This window comes from Chrysemys picta, unplaced genomic scaffold (assembly GCF_011386835.1).
Source record: "Chrysemys picta bellii isolate R12L10 unplaced genomic scaffold, ASM1138683v2 scaf33, whole genome shotgun sequence".
NCBI lineage: Eukaryota > Metazoa > Chordata > Testudines > Emydidae > Chrysemys > Chrysemys picta.
The window spans coordinates 172,633-186,037 of NW_027052740.1; the positions used below are offsets into that span (position 1 = coordinate 172,633).

The 13,405-nt window shown below is 44.8% G+C and overlaps 1 long non-coding RNA gene across 1 annotated transcript in view; it reads left to right on the forward strand.

The window, feature by feature from the left end:
• The window catches only part of LOC135977771 (uncharacterized), a 67,600-nt gene that overhangs the window by 13,102 nt on the left and 41,093 nt on the right, over positions 1-13,405 (forward strand). The window contains exon 2 of the long non-coding RNA XR_010595216.1: positions 4,198-4,321. This is a non-coding gene — a long non-coding RNA (uncharacterized LOC135977771). The remainder of the gene's footprint in view (positions 1-4,197; positions 4,322-13,405) is intronic.

The following is a 13,405-nucleotide window of genomic DNA, read 5'->3' on the forward strand; positions in this document are numbered from 1 at the left end:
ACTCTTCTCTTCTGCAGATTAAACAAGCCCAGGTCCCTTAGCCTCTCCTCGTAAGTCATGTGCCCCAGCTCTCTGATTCTTTTTGTTGCCCTCTCCAGGACCCTTTCCAATTTGTCCACATCCTTCTTGTGGTGTGGGGCTGAAAACTGGACACAGTATTCCAGATGAGGCCTCATCAATGCTGAATAGAGGGGAATGATCGCATCCCTCAATCTGCTGGCAATGCTCCTAGTTATACAGCCCAAAATGCTGTTAGCCTTCTTGGCAACAAGGGCACATTGTGGACTCAATTCCAGTTTCTCGTCCACTGTAACCCCTAGGTCCTTTTCTGCTGAACTGCTGTCTAGCCATTTGGTCCCTAGTCTGTAGCAGTGCTTGGTATTCTTCCGTCCTAAGTGCAGGACTCTGCACTTGTCATTGTTGAACCTCATCAGATTTCTTTTGGTCCAATCCTCCAATATCTCTAGGTCCTTCTGTATCCTATCCCTACCCTCCAGAGTATCTACCTATCCCCCCAGCTTAGTGTCATCCATGAACTTGCTGAGTGTGCAATCCAGACCATCATCCATATCATTAATGAGGATACTAAACAAAACCTGCCCCAGGACCAACCCCTGGGGCACTCCACATTTGCTACCGGCTGCCAAATAGACACTACCTGTTAAGCCCGACAATCCAGCCAGCTTTCTATCCACCTTATTGTCCATATATCCAATCCATACTTTTTTAACTTGCTGGCAAGACTACTGTGGGAGACTGTATCAAAAGCTTTGCTAAAGTCAAGCTATATCACGTCCACTGATTTCCCCATATCCACAGAGCCATTTATCTTATCATAGAAGGCAATCAGGTTGACTTGCCTTTGGTGAATCTATGTTGACTGTTCCTGATAACCTTCCTCTCCTCCAAGTGCTTCAAAATTGATTCCTTCAGGACCTACTCCATGATTTTTCCAGGTAGTGAGGTGAGACTGACCACCTGTAGTTCCCCGGGTGCTCCTTCTTCCCTTTTTTAAAGATGGGCACTATAGTTGCCTTTTTCCAATCATTCTAATCACTGAGGAGGAGGCGGTGCCCCTCTGATCACTGATAGCCCAGTTAATAAGTCACTCAGAAGAACTGCAGGCAGCCCAGCTTTGAATCCCTCCTCTCCCCTTTCCTAGGCAAGTGACCTAACTGCAGGGCTGCTGGCTCTTCTAAGGGGGTGCTTTGCAATCTCTCCTGTCGAAGCTATCCTTGTATAAATAATTAAATAGCCATATGCACAGAGTCTGAGACCCAGATGTGCAGCCCTCCCTGGTGAGCATCCTAGTCCCTGGCCTACAGAGCCATTTGCACTTGCTTTCTGGCCCAATTAGTATTAAATATTAGGGTTTTCGGTATTTTTGTAAGTCTTCTCTAAAATATATTAAGTATTTAAGTATACAAGTGTGATATCCATGCTATAGTTAAGGTTCAGGTTTCAGTTACCTGCTGAACCCTGAAAAACTGTTTTGAGCAGTTTCAGAGACTCTGAGGGGCTCTCAGTTCTCTAATAGTCCATTACTTAAGGAGAGTCTGTTTTCAGTTGACAGTTTTAACTTCTGTATCCAGCTTCACTTTCTGAAGCTGTCTCATCGCATAGCAGTAGATCTTGATATTAAACTGTCCATAAGTTGTTTTCTTTTTTAATGTAATGCATTTAACTGAACTGAAATATCCTCCCTTGTGCTGCTTTCACCTATTCCTGGAATGAGAGCAGAAGAATACTGGAGAGTTATACTAATGTAAATCCATACCAAGTGCTGACTACAGGGCGGAGATCAAAATCCCCTTAAAGAATAATAAACACACAGTGTTGTTAAAAAGGCAGCATTAGTGCTAACAGACTCAGTTCTTCAGGTCTGATAGGCTGGCAGTGAACAGTTTCAAGTTTGAAGACTCTTGGACCTGATTCTCATCTTCTCATATACAGCTCTGATAATGGAAATTAAGTGCCCAGGTTCTTTTGAAAATCTTGCTATGCACCGAGCTGCATGTTTAGGCACCTAAATATATTTGAAAATCTGGCTCTTAGGCACTTTTGAAAACTTTACTCAATGTTGAAGACGTTTTTTTCTAGCAATAAAAACACAAGTATTTGCTTTGGTTGTTATAAGAATGGAAGGATTTATTAATCAGCTATAGTTATATGATTGTTCAAAGGGCAAGCAAACAGGTACTGCAGTGACTCTGAAAAGGATTCAGCTGGTGACAGTGGCCAAATAACTTAACATGATCTCCCACTGTAATGCTGTTTCAAAAAGAGCTAATGTGACCCTGGGGTGTAAAACAGGGGGGTAGTGATTTTTACCTCTGTATCCAGCCTTGGAGAGACTGATATTGAAATACTGCATCCAATTCTGGGGTCCACATTTTAAAAAGGATTATGAAAAATTGGAGAGGGCACAGAAAAGAGCTGGAACTATAATTCAAGGGCAGGAGAAAATGACTGAAAAGGACACATTTAAAGAGCTGAATCTGTTGCGCTTATCGAAAAGAAGATTGAGAGGTGATGTGAATACAGTGTGAATACACTGCACAAGAACATTTGTGGGGAGAAAATACTGCGTATTAAAGAGCTCTTTAATCTAGCAGAGAAAGTCCTAACAACGACCAATGACTAGAAGTAAAAGCCAGAACAATTCAGATTAGAAATAATAGCTCACATTTTTAACAGTGAGGGTGATTAACCATTGGAACAAACTACTAAAGGAAGTGGTGGTTTTTCAATCTCTTGATGTCGTCAAATCAAGCCTAGATTCCTTTCTGAAAGACGCTTTAGTCAAACACAAATTATTGGGTTCCATACAGAGCTAACTTGGTGAAATTTAATGGTATGGGATTGATAGAAGGGAGGTCAGAATAGATGATGTAATGTTCTGTTGGGACCTTAACATCTATGAATAGCTCACAGACTGATATATTTTATCACAAGTATAGAAACCACACAATTCAATTACCACACGATAATTATGAAAACACAGTGCTTTTCCCAGCCATCCAACATTAATGTCCGTGAATTTGCTCCAGTGATCCAATGAGGCCTGCAAAACCATGGAGAATTACCCCATCTTGTTCATGGACAAATGCTTGATGAGATAGGCAAAGAATGGGCAAAGTGATCACAACGCTAGCCTCACCGCAGCTGGAAAACCTGAGCTACTTGGTTTGAATATTACCTAGCCTGATCACCTTATGCAACAGCATATATGGAGGGAAGAGCTTTGCACACCTCCATCAACTTCCCTCACTGTGGATTTCCCCACACCAAACTGGTTCACCACCAAGTGGCAGCAATCTGAAGAGATAAGCTCCACACTGCAATTGCCACGCATGTCTCCATGCTAATTGGTGTTCTAGCACTGCAGGTCAAGACAATGTTTGGCTCACAGCTCCAGGAAGGTGACTTTCTGCATCCTAAAGTTTTAGGACCATTGCTGGTCATGCCAAGACTTAAGAGCTATTTGATCCCATGACTGTGCTCACTGGCTAGGCCCAGAAGTGTCACTCCATCGAGAGAAGCTGCTCTAGGAATATATGACAGAGACAGAAAGGCCAGTGCAAATTCAAAGGATGGTTCTTCTTCTACCAATTTAATTTAAAAATCCAATTGCTATCTAAAATTAACCGACAGCTAAGCACAATATTTTATTATTTTTTTATTATATATATTATATATTTATTATATAATGGGGCCTAACTGGTATATAAGGGCAGTCAGCAGCAAACCAGCTGAGCGGCGAACAGCAGAGGCTAACAGAGGAAGTTTGCCTGGGAGCTGTCCGAGAGGAGGTACGCTAAGTGCTGCATTAGGGGGGCTGTGTTGGTGAGTATCTGAGTGTCTGCTGCTGGGACAGTTGGTCAGTTTGACCGTGTGCTTGATTGCTTGCTTGGTTGTTTGAAAAGTGTGAATTGGGAGTGCTTTGTTCCAGGTGGGCCTTGAGGGGGCCTGACTGGTATATAAGGCCAGTCAGCAGCGAACCAGCTGAGCGGCGAACAGCAGAGGCTAAAAGCGGGAGTTTGCCTGGGCAGAGCCCACTGAGGCTTTCATCTATGGGTTTCTCTGAGTAGTTCCTGCAACAGTTGAGGAAGCTCTTAAGAGGACGGTGATATGGAAGGTGAGCGATCAGCTGTTGTCACCTGCACAGGTTGTGCCATGTTTGTCTTTCTTCCACAGGACAGAAGCGACTTTGTCTGTACGAAGGGCAAGCTGGTCTCCATATTGGAAGAGAAGGTTCAAGGCCTGGAGAAACGAGTATCGACTCTGCGTTGCATAAGGGAAAGGAGACCAAAGCCCTGAGGTAAGTGGGGAAATGGGATCCTGGGAGGAAGCACGAGTAGGAGAGCGCAAGAGGGGAGGACTCCTGTCTCATGCTGAGAAAGAGGGACGATCGATGAGTTATCTTAAGTGCCTATACACAAATGCAAGAAGCCTGGGAAACAAGCAGGGAGAACTGGAAGTCCTGGCACAGTCAGGGAACTATGATGCGATTGGAATAACAGAGACTTGGTGGGATAACTCACATGACTGGAGTACTGTCATGGATGGATATAAACTGTTCAGGAAGGACAGGCAGGGCAGAAAAGGTGGGGGAGTTGCGTTGTATGTAAGAGAGGAGTATGACTGCTCAGAGCTCCTGTATGAAACTGCAGAAAAACCTGAGAGTCTCTGGATAAAGTTGAGAAGTGTGAGTAACAAGGGTGATGTCATGGTTGGAGTCTGCTATAGACCACCAGACCAGGGGGATGAGGTGGACGAGGCTTTCTTCTGGCAACTAGCAGAAGTTGCTAGATCGCAGGCCCTGGTTCTCATGGGAGACTTTAATCACCCTGATATCTGCTGGGAGAGCAATACAGCGGTGCACAGACAATCCAGGAAATTTTTGGAAAGTGTAGGGGACAATTTCCTGGTGCAAGTGCTGGAGGAACCAACTAGGGGCAGAGCTTTTCTTGACCTGCTGCTCACAAACAGGGAAGAATTAGTAGGGGAAGCAAAAGTGGATGGGAACCTGGGAGGCAGTGACCATGAGATGGTCGAGTTCAGGATCCTGACACAAGGAAGAAAGGAGATCAGCAGAATACGGACCCTGGACTTCAGAAAAGCAGACTTTGACTCCCTCAGGGAACAGATGGGCAGGATCCCCTGGGAGAATAACATGAAGGGCAAAGGGGTCCAGGAGAGCTGGCTGTATTTTAAAGAATCCTTATTGCGGTCGCAGGAACAAACCATCCCGATGTGTAGAAAGAATAGTAAATATGGCAGGCGACCAGCTTGGCTAAACAGTGAAATCCTTGCTGATCTTAAACGCAAAAAAGAAGCTTACAAGAAGTGGAAGATTGGACAAGTGACCAGGGAGGAGTATAAAAATATTGCTCAGGCATGCAGGAGTGAAATCAGGAAGGCCAAATCACTCTTGGAGTTGCAGTTAGCAAGAGATGTTAAGAGTAACAAGAAGGGTTTCTACAGGTATGTTAGCAACAAGAAGAAAGTCAAGGAAAGTGTGGGCCCCTTACTGAATGAGGGAGGCAACCTAGTGACCGAGGATGTGGAAAAAGCTAATGTACTCAATGCTTTTTTTGCCTCTGTCTTCACGCACAAGGTCAGCTCCCAGACTGCTGCACTGGGCAGCACAATATGGGGAGAAGGTGACCAGCCCTCTGTGGAGAAAGAAGTGGTTCAGGACTATTTAGAAAAACTGGACGTGCACAAGTCCATGGGGCCGGATGCGCTGCATCCGAGGGTGCTAAAGGAGTAGGCGGGTGAGATTGCAGAGCCATTAGCCATTATTTTTGAAAACTCATGGTGATCGGGGGAGGTCCCGGATGACTGGAAAAAGGCTAATGTAGTGCCCATCTTTAAAAAAGGGAAGGAGGAGGATCCGGGGAACTACAGGCCAGTCAGCCTCACCTCCGTCCCTGGAAAAATCATGGAGCAGGTCCTCAAGGAATCAATTATGAAACATTTAGAGGAGAGGAAAGTGATCAGGAACAGTCAGCAGGGATTCACGAAGGGGAAGTCGTGCCTGACTAACCTAATTGCCTTCTATGATGAGATAACTGGCTCTGTGGATGAGGGGAAAGCAGTGGATGTGTTATTCCTTGACTTTAGCAAAGCTTTTGATACGGACTCCCACAATATTCTTGCCACCAAGTTAAAGAAGTATGGGCTGGATGAATGGACTGTAAGGTGGATAGAAAGCTGTCTAGATCGTCGGGCTCAACGGGAAGTGATCAATGACTCCATGTCTAGCTGGCAGCCGGTTTCAAGCGGAGTGCCCCAAGGGTCGGTCCTGGGGCCGGTTTGTTTGATATCTTTATTAATGATCTGGAGGATGGTGTGGACTGCACTCTCAGCAAGTTTGCAGATGACACTAAACTAGGAGGCGTGGTAGATACATTAGAGGGTAGGGATCGGATACAGCGGGACCTAGACAAATTAGGGGGCTGGAGCACGTGACTTACGAGGAGAGGCTGAGGGAACTGGGATTGCTTAGTCTGCAGAAGAGAAGAATGAGGGGGGATTTGATAGCAGCCTTCAACTACCTGAAGGGGGGTTCCAAAGAGGATGGAGCTCGGCTGTTCTCAGTGGTGGCAGATGACAGAACAAGGAGCAATGGTCTCAAGTTGCAGTGGGGGAGGTCCAGGTTGGATATTAGGAAACACTATTTCACTAGAAGGGTGGTGAAGCACTGGAATGCGTTACCTAGGGAGGAGGTGGAGTCTCCTTTCTTGGAGGTTTTTAAGGCCCGGCTTGACAAAGCCCTGGCTGGGATGATTTAGCTGGGAATTGGTCCTGCTTTGAGCAGGAGGTAGGTCTAGATGACCTCTTGAGGTCCCTTCCAACCCTGATATTCTAGGATTCTATATTCATTTTAATATCATAATTAATATGAGAACTTCTAGTACTAATATTCATATTGTAATTTCTTATTCCAAAAATATTGTTCTAGACTTTCAATGGGACTTAGACACTGAAATCACTTAGATACTTTTGAAAATGTTACTCTTAGTGTCTAAAATTAGGCACCTAAATCTTTACTTAGGTATCAAAGTAAGTGGCTTTATTCTCAGAGGTGCTGAGAACCTACAGTCCCCATTGATTTCAGAAGTAATTATGGGAGCTTGGCATCTCCGAAAATCAGCCCACTCATTTAGCCATCACATCTTGAAAGACGTCCTGACCAGACAAGAGGAAGCAACCAGACAAGATCACTGTGACAAACGTGAGACCTTGCAAGCATGGAAACTTCAAAGACTGTTCTACTGAGATGTGATAGCCACTATGGGCACAGGGGATGTTCACAGACTGCTGTATCAATAATCGGTATATGCAGCTGTGTGTTTCTGGCTCGCTGAGTGAGTTTTCAGCAGAATCTGGACTCACTGCGGGGTGGGGAGGGTAATGAATGCAAGTCCCAATGCCAGTTACTCAGACACCCAGCACCTTTGAAGCTTTGGTCCTGGGGAGAAGTAGCACTGATTGGTTTTACCTGGTCCTGGAGGCCTGACGACAAAGGCCCCAAATAGTATAACGATTCAGCCTGATCTGACTTAGGTCAGACTCACTCTGGACCAGTGTATGGACCTACCAGGACTCCCTGTGGATGATGGGTGACACTGGCTAAGGTTAATATCTGTGCTGTCTATTGTTTTAGGATAGGTTTTCTTTGACATACACTTGTACTAAATCAAGATACTGTGTTCTGTGAAAGCTGGCTAGTCACTGGTAACCCTGTCATTATCCCTGGGGGAGAGCAGAACTGCAGGTGCTAACCTAAAGTCAGACCTGCTAGGGTAGTCACAGGGAATTGCCGGGGGACTGCAGCCCTAAAATTGTGGTCTGGAGGGAGAGGGACAGGGGTTATAGAATCATAGAATATCAGGATTGGAAGGACCTCAGGAGGTCATCTAGTCCAACCCCCTGCTCAAAGCAGGACCAACCCCAACTAAATCATCCTGCTCATAGTGGGATGATGGCTGGAGGCCAGGAAGGGGGAACAGGTGCAGTTAACCCCAAAACTGGGACAATCTCCATTGGGTTCAGCTGAATCCTGGGCAATGCCTGGGATGATGAGAACCTGAAGTTCCTAATATCACCCATGCTCTAGCACATCATTTTTCCTTCCCACACAGGAGCACTCCACATTACGCTTCCTCTTTTTCTTGTTTTGCCTTCCGTCTCATGAGAGTCTAGCTTAGGCAGCCAGAAAAACTCCACCTTTGCAACTCTGCTGTACTGAAAGAGACAACCTGAGAGCCATGCTTTCACCCCAGCCAGTAACAGCTAAATCTCAGGTTAATAAGTAGAGCTGCGTGAAACCTTTTGTCTGAACCTCTTTTTCCAGTAAAAAATGCAGATTTAGGCTGACTAAAACATTTTGCGAATTCATGTTAATTTTGCAGAATTATTTTGGTGAAAAACAAACCAACAAACATGCAGAAAAAAGGAAATTGTTTTGTTTTGACATTGTTGAATGGAAACATTTGATTTCTCAATTCAAAATGACTTTTTTTTTAAATTTTCTTCAATTTTATTTAAAATATATAAAAACATTTTAAAAGCTCCAAAACAAAATGAAATGTTACATTTCATTTCAAACACTTCATGTCACTGAAAAAAAATTTTTATAGGCCAAAATTTTGAATTTTTTTTCATTCAGGGTTACCTAAAACATTCCCCCCCGCCAAATTTTTTGGAACTGCCAGCAAAATTAAAAGTCAGTTCTTTGCACTGCTCTACTAATAAAACTCTTGGAATTTGCAGCTGCTAAATGGCAAATAATAGGGACAGAAGCTGGGCCTTCTTATATTTCTTCTCCTGTGTGTGTCTGCTTTGTTTTGTCTTGTCTTTAAAAGAAACAGGACTGGAATTCAACACCCCCAAAGCAACCATCTTACTGTATCTACCTCATGTCCCCAACAAGGTCATTCAATCCTTCTTCAGCACCAGAGCCCAAGGATAGTCCAGCCAGGAACAAACATTTCTAGAGTGTCTAGATGACCATTTACACCCCTGCTATAGCTGGCAAACAAGTCACTTGTCTGATATGGCCAAAATCTCTAGTTTAGACAAAGGTGAGGAGATTTTCCACTAAAGAAAATGCTGTACAGAGAAAGGGAGTATGGGAAGCAGCCACAATGAAAGTCTTATTTAGTTCTTTCAGTTGTAAATGCTTTAAGAGTTTTCCTTTCCCTTCTCCTTCCCCTGTGTTTTTAATAGAAGGTTAAAAGGATTTATGTTCTCTCCCCGCCCTTTAATGGAAAAGGGGCAGTGATCAGTAATAATTCTGACACAAACCCGCTTACCATAAGTAAGTGTTTAGTGCTGCAACTATATACAAGAGCCTTCAATCTCCTCAACCATTGCTGGCCCCAACATACGCCCTCTATCAATTCAACAGGGAAAATGAATCTCACAGCTTTGTTGACAAAGATTTTTTATATGAGCTACATTTTCCTCACCGGGAATCATAGGTAGTGTTTCAAATAATGGCAATTTCAGCATCCTTTTAATATTCTGATCATTAAAACCAGCCACCTGCTTGAGCCAGTGCTAAAACTGTCCAATTTCATGGCATAACGTGATTTTTTTTCTGGAGCAGAGGGAGGGAAATAACCATTAGATACTTTTCAGTTTCTTAGATGAGCCATTTTAAAGGCTTTTAATCTGTAAATTGATGATAATTACTCCCTGACCTCCTTTGTAGGACACTTTGAGTATGTCTACACTGCAATAAATAATTCCCGGCACCAAGTCTGAGAGCCATGGTCAATTGACTAGGGCTCGGACTGTGGAGCTAAATACTGCTGTGTAAACATTTGGGATCAGACTAGACCCCAGGCTCTGAGACCCTCCCTCCTTGTGGGCTTTCACAGCCTGGATTCCAGACCAAGCCAAAACGTCTGCCCTGCAATTTGTAATCCTGGAGATAGAGCCCTGTGAGCTGATTTGTGCCTCCTGCTGCCCTGCCGTGGGTCTTTTGTTGCCGTGTAAATGTTCCCTTTGAGATCTAGTGATGGGAATTGCTATATAAGAACTATTTCCTCTTTTGTGTAGGTGTGACACTCTGTATCTCGGGGGAACACCCTGCAACCCCATGTTCATCCTTGTAATATAATTGCGTGGTATCCAATGCAAAGTTTGTCATGTCGGGTGTCTTCAGAAGGTTTATGATGCACTGAGCATTGTTGTTACAATAATGTTATAGGTAGTAATTTCATCTATATAGTTGTGAGGCTGAAAATGTGTCCTCATGGCTTAAAACAAGCCCAGGCAAAACTCTCCAGGAACAGAGGGGCAGTTCACACCTCATCGAGGCATATATGGGATGAACCCAGCCCAGCCTCACAGGAACAAAGGACACTGGCCTAGGCAGCAACAAAGGATCTGTTGGACTCTCAAGTGAGTCACCCCCTTTCCCTTCCTTTGGTCAGTTTGGGACTACGATGAGGTAATGCTCACCTGACTCTGAAGGGGGGGTGGGGGCAAAGCCAAGGGCTGGTCTACACTGGGGGGGGATCGATCCAAGATACGGAACTTCAGCTACGCGAATAGCATAGCTGAAGTCGAAGTATCTTGGATCGAATTACCTGGGGTCCAGACGGCGCGGGATCGACGGCCGCGGCTCCCCCGTCGACTGCGCTACCGCCGCTCGCTCTGGTGGAGTTCCGGAGTCCACGGTGAGCCCGTTCGGGGATCGATATATCGCGTCTTAACGAGATGTGATATATCGATCCCAGATAAATCGATTGCTACCCACCAATACAGCGGGTAGTGAAGACGTACCCCCAGAGGGAAGAAAGAACATGATAATGAGGTGCTTTTGCATCAGTACCCTGCTACAATTCCTTACAGAAATAGAACTGTTAAATAACAAGTCGAAGTTATTGATAAATATATTCAAGACCACCAAGATCATGAAATTCTTAACATTTGACAGATTTCCCCCCTTAACTATAATGATCTTGTCAGGATTTTTACCTTGAAATTAATTATATTTATTCTCACTTTTGCCTTCAACATAGAGGTTTTTTTTTTTTGCCTGTGTACTATGAAGACATAGCAAAATAGATTTAAAAATAGAATTATGACTAGAAATAGATATAACAACAGTGAACATATTAAAGTCAGTAAACATCAACAGCCTTCGAGTTGAATTCAATACATTACCTTGACGCTGAATGATTGCAGATCAGTGTTTCTCCCTTTCTTTCAGTCCATGGATCACTTCACCAGAGAATCCCTCATGGACCAGCGTCTCTCTAAAGCTACTGGTCCCAAGTGCTTGGGTCATCAACTGTTTTATTCTTGGATTCTGGAGAATCACTAGTGTATTGGAATATAAAAATGAAACTAAGTTATGACTTACATAACTAAGGTCTGACTCTTTGCCTAATTGTACTGCCACTAGTTCTCACATTTTTATCATAGTGTTTACAGCAATGAAGCCCATTTCTGCTGGGTTCATTCAGTGTCTGAAGTAGCATGTTACCATCAATGTGCAGCAATTCCTGCTTACTAATTAATCATTGAATAATTGAATAACCAATACTTCAGTGATTAATAGGGGTCATGAGCTATACTGGTGAATGAATAGTATCTTTGCTATAAAACGTCAGTGTTCGGCATTCAGATTTTGTTTTATATCTTTCATGCAAACATTTGTAAATAAAAATACAATTTTATATATTTTAAATAAATGGGATGGAGGACTCACCACATTCACAAATTAAAGAGGGAAGCAAATATTCTTTTTTTCATACAAAAAGCCATTTTTGGGGATAAACAGTATCAATTCCTGATTTTCTGTTCCTCCTTTGCACTTTGGTGCACCCAGTGAGCATTGTGCTATGGCTGATGTTTATGTTTAAGAATCGTTGGCAGACTGGTCATTTGAAATGAAAAGGTGCCTGGGCTCAAGCAATTTTTTTAATTTCATAACTGATGCGGCCAGCCTAGAGGTGCTGGGGCTCAATCCTGGCAAGCCCTGGCACAAATGAATCCCTGGGAGAGACCCCACTGCACCTGGGTTCCACAGCCCACTGGCAACATGAGCTGGAGGCTCCTTCATGGAGCCCTGAGGTGTTCACAGACAGCAGTGGCCTGCCTCTCACACATCCCTGCCCCTTCTGCAGCTGGGGTTCAGCACCTCGACCATCCCCTTCAGATCTGGCTTCTCTTCTCCCCTCCCCTGGTTATTTATGGTCACCCTGCCCAAAGCCTCAGGAAGCCCAGGGACCTCTTCATAAGCTTGGCCTGGCATTGGCCCAGCTCAGCCTATGCAGCTCTCTCCTTTTCCTCATTCACTCACAAGTCCAGGCAGAGCTCCCCAGGCAGCATCCAGTCACTCCCCAGACATCTCCTCAGAGCAGCAGGCATAATTCATGGTTCTCTGCCTGATGACCCCACTGGCACTCTCTGGCTTAGCCCTGTCCTTCTTGTGTTCTCCCCAGTAATTAGTTGATCTTTGTTCCTTTTTTCTCACCCTTCCCTTCCTCGGGGGGGGGGGGGAGTGGGCACTGCTGTCTGGCAGGCTCAGGCCAAGGGAGGGGAAGAATGAAGGCCCCAGGAAGAGACCTAGCCTGGGAGGGATTTTTCAATCTGTGCTGCATCATTTTTCCTTCAGAGTCCAGCTCCTGCCCCTCAGCAAGTGAGCCAGGGCAGCCATGGGCAAGGGGAGCCCTGGCAGTGCGGCTCCAATGGACTGATGCTGCTATGGAGCTAGGATGGGCATCAGGGAGCAGAGTCAGTGTAGAACATACGAACGTAAGAACGGCCATACTGGGTCAGACCAAGGGTCCATCCAGCCCAGCATCCTGCCTGCTGATAGTGGCCAATGCCAGGTGCCCCAGAGGGAGTGAACCTAATAGGCAATGATCAAGTGATCAAGCCCAGGGGCTCTGCACAGATGGCTAGGATCAGTGCAGGTGCCTGAGGCTGTCACTGGTTTGTGGATAGGTCCTGCAGCCTTTTCACAAAGGGCCAACCCTGCCCACTCCCCCCATGCGATGATGTGGGGAAAGGTCTAGGAGGGGCCCAAACAGACCTGCTCTGCGCCACAAAGTGAACAACAGAGCGAGCTAACACAATGTCACCGGCTCCTGCGATTTTATTGTGAGTCTCGTGATACTTGGTGTTTGACAGAGAACCCCAGCTCCTGGAGTCAGGTGACTAGGTGAGAGACTCAGTTTTTATTTAAACAAAAAAAGTTAGTTTTTAAGCCCTCCTGGTTGCAGACAGAAGCTTGAAAGTGAGTGCGGCCAGAAGTCTTGGGAGAAAATGTGTTTTGTTTCGGTTTTTTAAAATAAATTTCATGGTGTTTTGGGGGCCAGGTTCATGACTTTCTAACATTTGGGGTCAGCAATCCTGGTAACATGATGCCAAC